Here is a 13,748-nt window from a genome sequence, read left to right as displayed (position 1 = left end):
ACCAGGAAAGAGCATATATTCTGGGTCTGCCATTAGCTTTATGACTGAGCAAGTAGCTTCTTCCCTCCCCGGACCTCAGTTTCCCTATCTGCAAAAGAAGGGATTGGACACAATGATATTTCAAGTCCTTCCAGCTCTAACTGGTGATTACACCACCTAGTTCACCTAGTTGGTTGTTTACCCTTCAGCAATCAGGTCTTCAGGCCACTGTATCATTTCAGTTCACCTCCACTAGAGGGTAGCCAGAGAAAGGAGATGAGGCTCCAAACAGTTACTTGTATTCTTTGCATTTAGTCCTGACCCCACCCCCCCAAAAAAAGTGGGCAGAAAAAATTGATGTTACATAGACAAGAACAAAATAGAGATTTCTGTTGGTTTCATTTATTTTAGCTGTTGTGCTCCTATATTACACGAAGAAATTATGAGAGAGATGTTTTACATAATGTTCTTTTTATTCAATTTAAGGAAATCAAGAAGATACCTGATTGTCAGGGCGCCCGGCTGGCTCAGTCGGTGGAGCACGCATCTCTTGATCTCGGGGTTGTGAGTTCGAGCCCCACGTTGGGTGTAGAGGTTACTTAAAAATAAACTCTTTAGAAAAATATATATATATATATACTTGATTGATAATGCCATGTCCAGACAGTCTGTCCCCAGCTAAAAATTTCAATCTTCACTAAATCAATCCTTCACATTCTTTTTACTGGGATTTCCAATTGAAAATTTTGATCAGGAACTTTCACTGATTTCCATTTGTTTACCACAAGAAGTCTCAGCTCTCTAGACCACTTTCTAATCAACCTTCTTTCCCATTACTCCCCAGAAATTATCCTGGCCCCTCGAGATGCACCTTTCCATAAAAATCTCACAAACATTGTCTTGGTGTTGGCAGGGCTGACCCCGCTGTGGTGCAATAGAAAGAGCCACAAACGGGGGCGCCTGGGTGTCTCAGTTGCTTAAGCGGCTGACTCTTGGTTTCAGCTCAGGTCATGATCTCAGGGTTGTGAGATCGAGCCCCCGAGTTGGGCTCCCCGCTCAGCAGTAAGTCGGCTTCTCTCCCTCTCTCCCTCTCCTTCTGTCCCTCCCTCACCTCTCCCTCTCTCCCTCCCTCTCTCTCTCTAATAAATAAATAAATCATTTTTTTTAAAGATTTTATTCATTTACTTGACAGAGAGAGAGGGAACACAAGCAGGGGGAGTGGGAGAGGGAGAAGCAGGCTTCCCGCAGCTCAAGGAGCCCGATGTGGGGCTCGATCCCAGGACCCTGGGATCATGACCTGAGCCGAAGGCAGACGCTTAACGACTGAGCCACCCAGGCGCCCCAATAAATAAATCATTAAAAAAAAAAAAGAGGGGCGCTTGGGTGGCTCAGATGGTTAAGCATCTGCCTTCGGCTAGGGTCATGATCAGGTCCTGGGATCGAGTCCCACATCGGGCTCCCAGCTGGCTCAGCAGGGAGTCTGCTTCTCCCTCTCCCTCTGCCTCTCCCCCTGCTTGTGTGCTCTCTCTCTCTCTCTCAAATGAATAAATAAAATATTAAAAGAAAGAAAGAAAGAGAAAAAAGGGTTGCAAACTGGACTCACAGAGCTCCTTGGAGAAATGGCTGATTTCAGGACTGGGCAAGGGAGGCACAAGATAAGCCTGGAATATACTGTTATGCCAGAAATTAAGGAAGTGCTCAAAATAAATGACTGGGGTACGCCACAAGGACAGGAACCAGCTTGACACGGCTACCGGCCAAATCTGTAACAAACTGAGAATCAAAATAATTCAGTACAGTAGTAAATTATGGAACATTGAAAAAACAGAATGCCATGAGTCCATACCAAGAAGAAACGGAATGGAATAACTAAATAAAATGGACGAGGAGGGAGGGATCTTATTTACTGTGAACACAGCCGGCGAAGTGAAGGCGTGCCGGAGTTGGAAAATCAGCATTTTGCAACCATCACGTTAAATATTAGTCAGACAAGGGTCATCAATGGCTTTCGATTAGGAGTAGGATATTTTCACTGTCTTAAAGTATTACCCCACAAAGTACTTGTTCACTGCACAGTAAAAACATAATTGTACAGGGAAGAAATTGGACAAGATCTTCACCACGTGATCAGAATTATCACCACCAGTGTGGAGCAGATGGCCGTGTGTCTGCAGACCTGAGACCCCGGGAAGGACCCAGCATCACCTCCACAGTATTGCAGCTGAGAACGCATCACCTGAATTCATCGGGAGGAAACTTCAACCAAACCCCAAATAAGGAATGTTCTGTTGAAGAAAAAAAGAAAGAAAGAAAAAAGACGGGCACGAGGACAGTATTCTTCCAAAATGTCGTCATGTGGTGCCCGGCTGGCCCAGTTGGTAGAGCGTGTGACTCTTGATCTCGGGGTCGTGAGTTCGAGCCCCACATTGGGGGTAGAGATGCCTTAAAACAATAAAAAAATCTTTAAAAAATGTCAGTGTCATAAAAGCAAAGTCTGGAAATGTTTCCAGATTAAAGGAGATTAAAGAGACATGACAATTAAATGCATCCCTGATCCTGGACTGGAACCTGTATGGGAGGGTGGATAATGCTAGAAAGAACATTATTGGATCAATTGACAAAATTGGAATATGATGACAGATTACATAAACTTGCATCAATATTAACTTTAATGAAGTTGACTACTGTGGTCAAGTAAAGGAATATCCCTATTCTTTTTTTTAAAAAAGATTTATTTATTTTAGAGAGAAAGAGCAGAGCGGAGAGGCAGAGGGAGAGGGAGAGAGAATCTCAAGCAGACAACGAGCTAAGCACGGAGCCTGACACGGGGCTCCATCTCACGAGCCTGACATCATGACCTGAGCTGAAACCAAGAGCTGGACGCTTAACCGGCTGTGCCATCCAGGCCCTCGAAGAATATCCCTCTTCTTATGAAATAAACACTGAAGTATTTAGGGGTAATAGGTCATAAATTATGTAACTTATTCTCAAATGGCTCAGAAAAAAATGAGTATGTAGGCACAGAAAGAGAGCAGGTGCAAATGAGCTATAACAATAGTAATAGGTGTTTTCTGTACCCTTCTTATTTTTGCAAATTTTCTATAATTTTGAAATTATTTCTAAATTTCAAAGCTTAAAATAGAGGATGTGGTTGCAAATCCTGACCACGCCCCTTAGATCTCTCTGACCACAGACAACATATGTGAATTCTCAGAAGAGGCAGTTACCAATCACTGAGCCCTTAACCATGGGTCAGGCACCATGGTGAGGATTATCTCAATCCTTAAAAGAGTACTTCAAGAGAAGCTCTATCTTGAGACAATGGACTCTGAAAAACAAACTGAGGGTTCTAGAGGGGAGGGGGTTGGGAGGATGGGTTAGCCTGGTGATGGGTATTGAGGAGGGCACGTTCTGCATGGAGCACTGGGTGTTATGCACAAACAATGAATCATGGAACACTACATCTAAAACTAATGATGTAATGTATGGGGATTAACATAACAATAAAAAAATTTAAAAAAAAAGTTTATATACTTGAAAAAAAAAAAAAAAGAGAAGCTCTATCTTGGTTGTATGGATTAGGAAACTGAGGCTCAGAGAAGTTAAGCAGCTTATGCAAAATCACCCAGTTATTAAGTGGCAGGGTTGAGATTTGAACCCAGGTCTGAAACTAATACCCCATTTCCAAAGGAGATAATTGTACTTAGTCATACTTTGTTTTACATGGTAACGATGCTGTTCTAAAATATTATTTAATTAATTTATTTAACATGGTAATCCTTTCTTTTCTGTCTTCCCCCACTGCCCACCAGGGCAGAGATCTTTGTTTTGTTGGATGATACATTCCCAAGCATCTGGAATAATGTCTGGCACAGTAAGCGCTCAGTTAATGTTTTTCATGAAGACTTATACCTTAGCAGTGTTGGGAAGATTAAATAAGATGATGTAAATAATACTTGATATCCCTTGCTGTAACTTTTTAAAAAGATTTTTATTTATTCTTAGAGACAGAGAGAACGAGTCGGGGGAGGAGGAGAGGGAGAGGAACAAGCAGACTCCGCACTGAGCGCAGAGCCTGACGTGGGGCTCGATCCCACGATCCTCCCAAGATCACGACCTGAGCCAAAACCAAGAGTCAGAAGTTTAACCGACTGAGCCCCTGCTGTAACTTTTGAACGAGTTTGTAACTTTCCAGCAGAGACCCCTATCAGTGGTATCAAAGTTTGGGGGGTGATGAAATGTCTCCTCCTCACAGAACAGAGGTGGGAAGTCCTCTACCTCGCATGCTTACGATCAGTTGGACAACGGCCAGGCCATAGGCACACTCTGCTTACATCTACGAAACATCTTGAAGGCAATCAGTTACTGGAAAGTTTTTTACCACTTAAGACAGAATTTTAAAATATGGGTAGTTTCCAATCTTTTCCGGCTCCTGGACACTGGCAAGGAAACCCTTCATTTCCCAAAGGAGACCGATTTCCCATGCCATTGGAAATGAAAATCTGATGGTAATATCTCTGTTCTAGGAGCCCAAAGAAAAGCTAAAAAATATCGGGGGGTTGGCAGGAGGAGGAAACTCAAGTCCAGACCAAACAGCATGGAGGTCTCAGGCATGTTCTTGGTACATTGTGCTGGTTCCCCCCTTAAGGAGGAAAGAAACCGAAAGAATGAGAAAAAAAGATGTCAGCCAAACAAGAGGAAGAGGTAGTCTGTGACTGTCATGAGAACATGGTCAGGTTTTGCTAACCACTTAATCCCGGCCCCTAGCCCAGTGCCTGGCATATAGTAGGTACTCAGTAAATATTCATAAACTGATGGACTGTCTGCTTTTGCTTCAGGAGCAGCCCCGCAAATCTCAGATACTTACGACCAATCTTGCTCTCTTGCCTGTGGTTCTGTGGGCTGGCTGTGGGTCTACTTAGCTCAGTGAGCCTGGCTTCCTAGGCTCGAGGGCAGGTCTGCTCCTTGATTCAGGACCCACACCAAAGAGGAACAGCTACCAGTACCATACTCATCTTCTAGTGGACGGCAAGAGCGCGAGAAGGAAGCCAAAATACAAGAATCCAGGGGCGCCTGGGTGGCTCAGTTGTTAAGCGTCTGCCTTCGGCTCAGGTCATGATCCCGGGGTCCTGGGATCGAGCCCCACATCAGCCTGCTTCTCCCTCTCCCTCTGCCACTCCCCCTGCTCGTGCTCTCTCTCTCTCTGTCAAATAAATAAATAAAGTCCTTAAAAAAAAGAAATTAAAAAAATCTTAAAGAATGAGGAAAAGGAAAAAGGAAAAAAAAAATTCTCCTTGTGATGAGAACTCATAGGATTTACTCCCTTAAGAATTTTCCTATATCTCACACAGCAGTACATTACATCCCTAGTACTTATTTATGTTATAACTGGAAGTTTGTACCTTTTGACCACCTTCCTTCAATTCCTCCTCACCCTTGCCCCCTCCTGTAATTACAAATCTGATCTCTCTCTCTCTCTTTTTTAAAGTATGCTCTGAGACGAATGTGGGGCTTAAACTCACGACCCCAAGATCAAGAGTTGTGTCTCTACCAACTGAGCCAGTCAGACACCCCTGATCTCTTTTTTAAATTGAAGTATAATTAACAAAAAATGCTATGTTAGTTTCAGGAGTACAGTATATTGATTTAACAATTCTCTACATTACTCATGTGCTCACCACGACAATTATAGTCACTATCTGTCAATGTATGGTCACCATACATTACTACAATATTATTATTATTTTAAGATTTATTTATTTATTTTAGAGAGAGAGGGTGTGAGCAAGGCAGGGGCAGAGGAAGATGGAGAGAGAGAATCTCAAGCAGACTCCGCACTCAGCGTGGAGCCAAATGCAAGACTCTATCTCACGACCCTGAGATCGTGACCTGAGCTGAAATCAAGAGTCAGACACTTAACTGACTGAGCCACCCAGGTGCCCCTATGAGTTTGGGGTTTATTTTGTTTTGTTTTTTGTTTTGTTTTAGATTCCACATGTGAGATCATAAATTATTTGTCTTTCTCTGTCTGACTTATTTCACTTAGCATAGTGCCCTCAAGGTTTATCCATATCACAAATGGTAGGATTTCTTCATTTCGTATGGCTGAATAATATTCCATTATATATATACCACAACTTCTTTACTCCAAATAAATGCCAAGTTGTTAAATAGAATGAACGTTATTCTCAGTTACCTCCTCCCCCTGTCCCCGGACTCCCTACACAGTCAGACAGAGATGTTCTGTGAAGAACCTATGGCTCAGATATGGGGAGAAATTGAATGCCTACCTAACAGAGAAGCAAAAGTACACCCTTTTGTACTTCTCACATTTTTCTACAGAAATATTCCAAAGTAGAGGTGTATGAATGCTGTAAGCATAAAATTTCATTGAAGTCTTGGATTTTACTTTTAAAATCCATGCAGGGGCGCCTGGGTGGCTCAGTCGTTAAGTGTCTGCCTTTGGCTCAGGTCATGATCCCAGGATCCTGGGATCGAGCCCCACATCAGGCTCCCTGCTCCGCGGGAAGCCTGCTTCTCCCTCTCCCACTCCCCCTGCTTGTGTTCCCTCTCTCGCTCTGTCTCTCTCTGTCAAATAAATAAATAAAATCTTTTAAAAAAAATCTTAAAAAAAATAAAATAAAAATCCATGCAAATTTTGCTTTTTACTACATAAAATATCCAAGTTTGTTATAATATAAAAATACCATTTGGGATACCTGGCTGGCTCAGTGGAGCATGTGACTCTTGATTTTGGGGTTGTGAGTTCGAGCTCCATGTTGGGTGTAGAGATTACTTAACAACAAAATCTTAAAAAAAAATTTTTTAAATACCATTTAAAGTTACTCATCATCTAGTAAAAATGTACACTCCAAGAAGATGCATTTTGTTGAAGTTGTTAACCAGATTATAATATTTAGATCTGCCTGGCTAGATTTTTCCATCTCATACAGGAGGGATTTCCAAAACGGATGCCGGAAGGCAGTCAGGGGCTGCTAAGCAAGTGAAAAGCAAACTGTGAGAATCAATCCAAGTGAGGTATAACTCTAAGGGGCTTGGGGGTATTTCTCCAGAAGTTCTGTTGTGGGGGTGCCTGGGTGGCTCAGTGGGTTAAGCATCTGCCTTGAGCTCAGGTCACGATCCCAGGGTCCTAGGATCGAGCCCCGCGTCGGGCTCCCTGCTCAGCGGGGAGCCTGCTTCTCCTTCTGTCTCTGTTCCTCCCCATGCTTGTATTCTCTCTCTCTGGCAATCTCTCTCTGTCAAATAAATAAAATATTTTTTAAAAAAAGTTCTGTTGTGAATGGCAATGAAGGAAGCAGTGAGCTCTTGCTATTCCGTTCTCATGGCCTGACTCAGGATGTCACTCTAAAATCCCATTCCTATGGGGGCGCCTGGGTGGCAAAGTAGGTTGAGTTTCCGACTCTAGGTTTTGGCTTGGGTTGTGATCTCGGGTCATGGGACTGAGCCCCGTGTGGGGCTCTGCGCTCAGCATGGAGCCTGCTTCAGATTCTCTCTACCTCTCCCTCTGCCTCTCCCGCTTGTGCTCTCTCTCTCTCTAAAATAAATAAATCTTTAAAGAAACAAAAAAATAAAATAAAATAAAATCCCATTCCCGTGGAATCCCCACCCCCACAGAAATCACCCAGTTTGTTTGCACAATGTAAATGTGTCTGCCTGGTAGGATATAGATTGTCCAATAGGGTTAGAGAAGAGATTTCTTTTTATGGCTACAAGAGCAATTCTTTTTTTTTTTTTTTTTAAGATTTTATTTTTAAGTAATCGCTACACCCAACATGGGGCTCCAGTTCAAAACCCTGAGATCAAGAGTTTCAGGCTCCACCCGCCGACCCAGTCAGGTGCTCCTACAAGAATAATTCTTACTCACTATGTAAAAAATCGAAAAGTATAAAGAAGCAGGAAAAAAAATAAGCTGATAACCCAGAGCAACACCATTTTGGCATATTTTCTTCCAGATTCTTTTCCTGCCTTTTTTTGTTTGTTTTTACACAATAGAGATCATATGACATATGTACATTTTTATCTTGATTTTGTCACTTAATATTATAGCATTTTCCATGTCCTTAAATATTCCTCTAACGATTCCATTTAATGATTGCACAGACTCCCGATTTCTAGAACTAGATGTTTGAGGTTTAGATTGTTTCCAGTTTTTCAGTTTTTTTTTTTTGTAGATTTTATTTATTTGAGAGAGAGAGCACAAGCCAGGGGAGAGGCAGAGGGAGAGGGAGAAGCAGGCTCCCCACTGAGCAGGGAGCTCGACTTGGGGCTTAATCCCAGGACTCTGGGATCATGACCTGAGCTGAAGGCAGACGCTTAAGCGACTGAGCCACCAGGCGCCCCCAGTTTTTCAGTTTTCTAAATAACACTTAGATGAACACGTTTGCGCACAAATTTTTGTCCACAGTACAGAGTGAAATGTCTTAGAATGGGGACTCGATATGCACATTTTTAAGGCTTTTGATACATACAGTCTATCAGCTAGGATTCTTTTTTTTAAGATTTTATTTTTAAGTTATCTCTACATCCAATGTAGATGCTTGAACCCACAACCCACAATGTAGATGCTTGAACCCAAACCCCGAAATCAAGAGTCACATGCTCTGCCGACTGAGCCAGCCAGGCGCCCCCAGTCAGTCAAGATGCTTAATCAAGAGCCGTAGATGCTGACTCTGGAAGGTTAAGCAGAAAAGGAGTTTCTAAAGGATATTGAGTTTTTCACAGAATTGTTGGCAGGACTGGATAATCAAGTCTAAACTGCCAGAAACGATGCCCCAAACCAGGTCACCGAACAAGCTTGATGCAAAGGATCATAGCCTCAGTAAATGGCACATCCTAGAGTGGTACATATATGGTGGCTTTGAACCTCACTATAAAAAACCTCACTGCCCTACACCGTCGCCAGCCCCAGAAAAAAGCAGAATCTCTCCTTTCATCATCCATGTCAGCAAAAAGAAAAGCTCCATGCAGAGCCTGGTTTAATTACCACCCTCACCGTCAAATCTAAGTCTCCTGAAAGCAAAGCTGAGGTCACCTGCTTGCAGGCTAGCAGCGAGAGACACTGAGAATCTGACACAGGGCTTATAAACTTGGAATTTCCACAAATATAAAAATTGAGGTTGCCAGACAAAATACAGGATACCTGGTTAAGTTCAAATTTCAGATAAACAATGAATAATATTTAATATAAGCCTATCCCAAACATATATGGGACATAATTGCACTTAAAAATTATTTGTTGTTTATCTGAAGTTCAAAGTTAACCAGGTGTCCTATATTTGTATTTGCTAAATCTGGCAACCCTAACAGAAATGCTGTTCAAAAGGTGACGGGCAGCCGTGAATGAGTATTTCAGACAACCACGTTGCTTTACTAAAAAGAAGTGCCGACAATGAATAGGAGTTTCTAACTCACCGACAGTCTCACTTCAAAAATATGTTTGCTAATTTGACAGGCAAGAAATGACATTTAATTATTGTTTTAATTTACCTTTCTGGGATTTTTAGTGAGGCCAAACAACCTCTCAATCCTTCATTATTTTTATCTCCCCCTTCGCGAACAGATCAGGCTTACGCTCGTCATTTCTCTGTTGGGGTCTCTCTGTGTTCCTTATCAGACACAGCATCAGCTCTTCATGCAATAAGTACATTATTCCTGTGCTTGGCTTATTGTTAATCTTTTAATTCATGATCCTTTTATTTACAGAGGTTTACATGATCAATCTCTTGCTTCCCCGCCCCCATACATAGAACAGTTTCCCCCTTCTAGAGATCAGATAAATATTCACTTAGACTGTCTTCTGGATTTTTATGGTTTTACTTATTTACTTTTACCCTTTAATGTGCATGAAGTGGGGTGATGATAAATAGACTTTTTTTCTAAATAGTTAACCAGTGGGGGTGCCTGCTGGCTCAGTCGGTCGGTGGAGTGTGTGACTCTTGATCTCAGGGTCATGAGTTCAAGCCCCATGTTAGGCTTAGAGCTTATGTAAGAAAAAAAAAAAAATATATATATATATATATAAATATATACATAAATTTAAGAGGATTCTATATATTAAGAATGACTAATCAAAAATAAAATAGAAAAAAACATACTTATAATAGGACAAAAGCTATTAAACAACTAGCTTTTTGTTAAGCAAATTTAACAAAAGATACGTAGAACCTTTCTAGTGAAAATTAGAAGATGACTTTACTAAAGAGAGAGGTACACAATGTTCAATGATGGGAAGACACAGTATCATAAAGAGATCAATTCTCTCCCAAATGATCTATAAATTTAATACAATTCCAATAAAAATCCCTGCAGGTGTGTGTGTGATTGTGTGTGTGTGCGCACGCACATGAAATTTGATAAGTTGGTCCTCCAAATTGTATGGAAGAGAAAAGAGTCAATAACTCACACATTCTGAAGAACAGGAAGAGTGAATTTTCCCTACCAGGTATGATGACTTATTATAAAGATATAGCAATGAAGACATCGTGGCATTGGCCCAGGGACGGGTAAGAGTTTCAATGGCATGGAACGGAAAAACCAGGACAGACACACTCATATATGGAAACTTGCTACATGACTGAGGTGACTTTATAAATAAGAGGAGAGAGGATGGACTATTGATTAAATGGTTCTGGAAAAATTGGTTGTCCAAATGGAAGACATTGATAGATCACTACCACACACCATGGACAAAAATAAACCCCAGAATAATGAAATACTTACATACGAGAATAGAATGTGAATGTTTTTAGAAGGAAGTCTAATAATAACAGTCATGAGGATGAGGAGAAAAGGGAATTTTCATAAATTGCTAGTTCACAGGAAATGTGAGGATGATCCTGGCTATACAAACTCCAGAAAAACTCTTACATAGGCACACAAGGAAACATGTATAGGATGGTCATTCCACTGCTCACTTCGGCAGCACATACACTGAAATTGGAACGATACAGAGAAGATTAGCATGGCCCCATGCAAGGATGACACGTAAATTCGTGAAGCGTTCCATATTTTATTTTTAACAATTTTGTTTTTAATTTTTTTTTGTTTAAGGATTATTTATTTATTTATTTGAGAGTGAGAGAGAGCATGAGCGGGAGGAGGGGCAGAGGGAGAAGGAGAAGCAGACTACCTGATGAGCAGGGAGCCCGACGTGGGGCTCAATCCCAGAACCCCAAGACCATGACCTAAGCTGAAGGCAGACGCTTAATCTACTGAGCCACCCAGGTGCCCCTAAAGATTTTATTTTTAAGTAATCTCTGCACCCAATGTGGGGCTCGAACTCACATTCCCCAGATCAAGAGTTGCATGCTTCACTGACTGAGCCAGCCAGGCGCCCCGCGTTCCATATTTTTAAAAAAAGGTCATTCCGGTATCACTGGTGATGGTGAAAAATTGGAACAAATCTGTGTGTCAGTAGGAGAATGGGTAAATAAATTGTAGCATATTCATACAATGGAATCACTTATAACAGCTCAAAGGAATGAGCTAGATATGCATGTATTAATATGAATAATACCCAAAATCATTACGCTGATGGACATTTGGGCTCTTTCCATATTTTGGCTATTGTGGACATTGCTGCTATAAACATTGGGGTCCCAGATGTCCATCGACAGATGAATGGATAAAGAAGAAGTGGTATATGTATACAATGGAATATTACTCAGCCATTGAAAAGAATGAAATCTTGCCATTTGCAACAACATGGATGGAACTGAGGGTATTACGCTAACAAAATAAGTCAGTCAGACAAAGACAAATATGATTTCAGTCATATGTGCAATTTAAGAAACAAAAGAGATGAGGGATGCCTGGGTGACTCAGTCGTTAAGCATCTGCCTTCGGCTCAGGTCATGATCTCAGGATCCTGGGATCGAGCCCCACGCTGGGCTCCCTGCTCAGCGGGAAGTCTGCTTCTCCCTCTCCCTCTGCCCCCCCAACCCTGCTTGTATGTTCTCTCTCTCTCAAATAAATAAATAAAATCTCTAAAAATAAAAAATAAAAAGAGACAAAACAGATGAACACAGGGGAAGAGAAGGAAAAATAAAATAACAACAGAGAGGGAGGCAAACCATAAGAGATTCTTAACTATAGGAAACAAACTGAAGGCGGGTGGGTAGGGGGATGGGGTGACGGGCAGTAAGGAGGGCACTTGATGGAATGAGCACTGAGTGTTATGTGCAAAATAACTAAATTCTACCCTTGAAACTAATAATACACTATATGTTAACGAAATTGAATTTAAATTGAAAAATTTTTTTAAATCATTATGTTGAATTACGAAAGGAATTTGTAGGATGTTGGGGACAATATACCATTTCTGTAAAATTTTTAAATACACAAAACAATACTATATATTGTTAATAGATAAATGCATATGTAGTAAGAGTATCAAAGCTTGCATGGAAGTTGTATACAGAATTTAGATAGTGGTTACTTCTAAGGGAGTGGAGAATAGGACTGAGGAAAGGGAGAGAGGACATTTCAAATATATTAACAATGTTTTATTTCTTGAGAAACTCTGAAATTTTTTTGTAACTATACGACGAGATGGATGTTAATTAAACTTATTGTGGTAATTGTTTTGCAATATAGGTACCTCCAGTCATTGTGCCCTATACCCTAAATTTGTACAGAGATGTATGTCAATTATAGCTCAATAAAACTGGAACGGGGCGCCTGGCTGACTCAGTCGGAGGAGCGTGTGACCCTTGATCTCGGGGTTGCAGGTTCAAGCCCTGCGTTGGGTGTAGAGATGACTTAAAGAAACAAAATCTTCATTAAAAAAAAACTGGAACAAAAATTTTATTTATTTTAAGTTTATTTATTTAAGTCATCTCTACACCCAACGCGGGGCTCGAACTCACAACCCCGAGATCAAGAGTCACATGCTCTTCCGACTGGAGCCAGCCAGGTGCCCCGTGGAACAAAGATTTTAAAGAAAAAAGAAAAACTCTGAAGCCCATGTGGCAAAATATTAGGATTTGTCATGTCTGAGCCGTGGTTAAACAGGTGTTTATGTTCTGTTCCTTTCTATGTGTTTTGAAATATTTCATAAATTCAAATCCTTTTCTTTTTTTTAAAGAATCAACAAGACTAGGTGAGTGTGGGTGTGAAGTCAAGAAAGGAGTCAAAGATGACTCAGGTTTCATGCCTGGTGATGATGTTATTGACAGAAAAGGAGAAGCTAGGGAAGCTGGCTTTGTCAAAGATAAGGAGCTATATTTCTGGCATGTTCGGCTGAAAGACACAGCAGAACATCCAGCTATGAAACACACATTAGGATGTGAGCAGCCAGAGGTCAGGACAGGAAACTGGTCTGCAAACAGGGACTGGCAAAGCAGGACATTGGCCCCAGGGCCCCACCCTCTCATATCACAGGGAGCAGGCCGCCCCAGTCTTTTTCTTTTCTTTTTTCATAGGACCCTTTAATGGAGAAGAGAGTCAAGAGGGAGAGAACAAGAAACGATGCAAAGCCAGACAGTGAGGACTGGGGAACGGTTACTGAATATGGTGAACCCTTGCAGGCCAGACTACGGAGCAGGGATGAGAGTCCAGGCGGCAGGCAGCTAAGGAACGAGTGGCAAAGGAAGGGGAAGCAGAGGGAGCCCATTCATTTTAGAAATCGGCCAGGAAATGGAGGGGAGATGCTATATATTGTGTCCGGACAAGTGTACACGTAGCACAAGTAGACAAACTTGCATGGGAAGGATCTACACCAACTTCATGTATATACATACAGAATATTC

The 13,748-nt window shown here is 41.5% G+C and overlaps 1 non-coding gene across 1 annotated transcript; it reads left to right on the top strand.

Annotated features, from left to right (window-relative positions):
- Positions 1-10,905: 10,905 nt before the first annotated feature.
- LOC116623931 lies at positions 10,906-11,011 on the top strand. The gene has a single exon (XR_004297802.1). It is a non-coding gene; the product is annotated as a U6 spliceosomal RNA (small nuclear RNA).
- Positions 11,012-13,748: the final 2,737 nt, after the last annotated feature.

This window comes from Phoca vitulina, unplaced genomic scaffold (assembly GCF_004348235.1).
Source record: "Phoca vitulina isolate PV1807 unplaced genomic scaffold, GSC_HSeal_1.0 scaffold62, whole genome shotgun sequence".
NCBI lineage: Eukaryota > Metazoa > Chordata > Mammalia > Carnivora > Phocidae > Phoca > Phoca vitulina.
The sequence above is the reverse complement of the archived record's forward strand: the minus strand, read 5'-3'. Positions and strand labels throughout refer to the sequence as shown.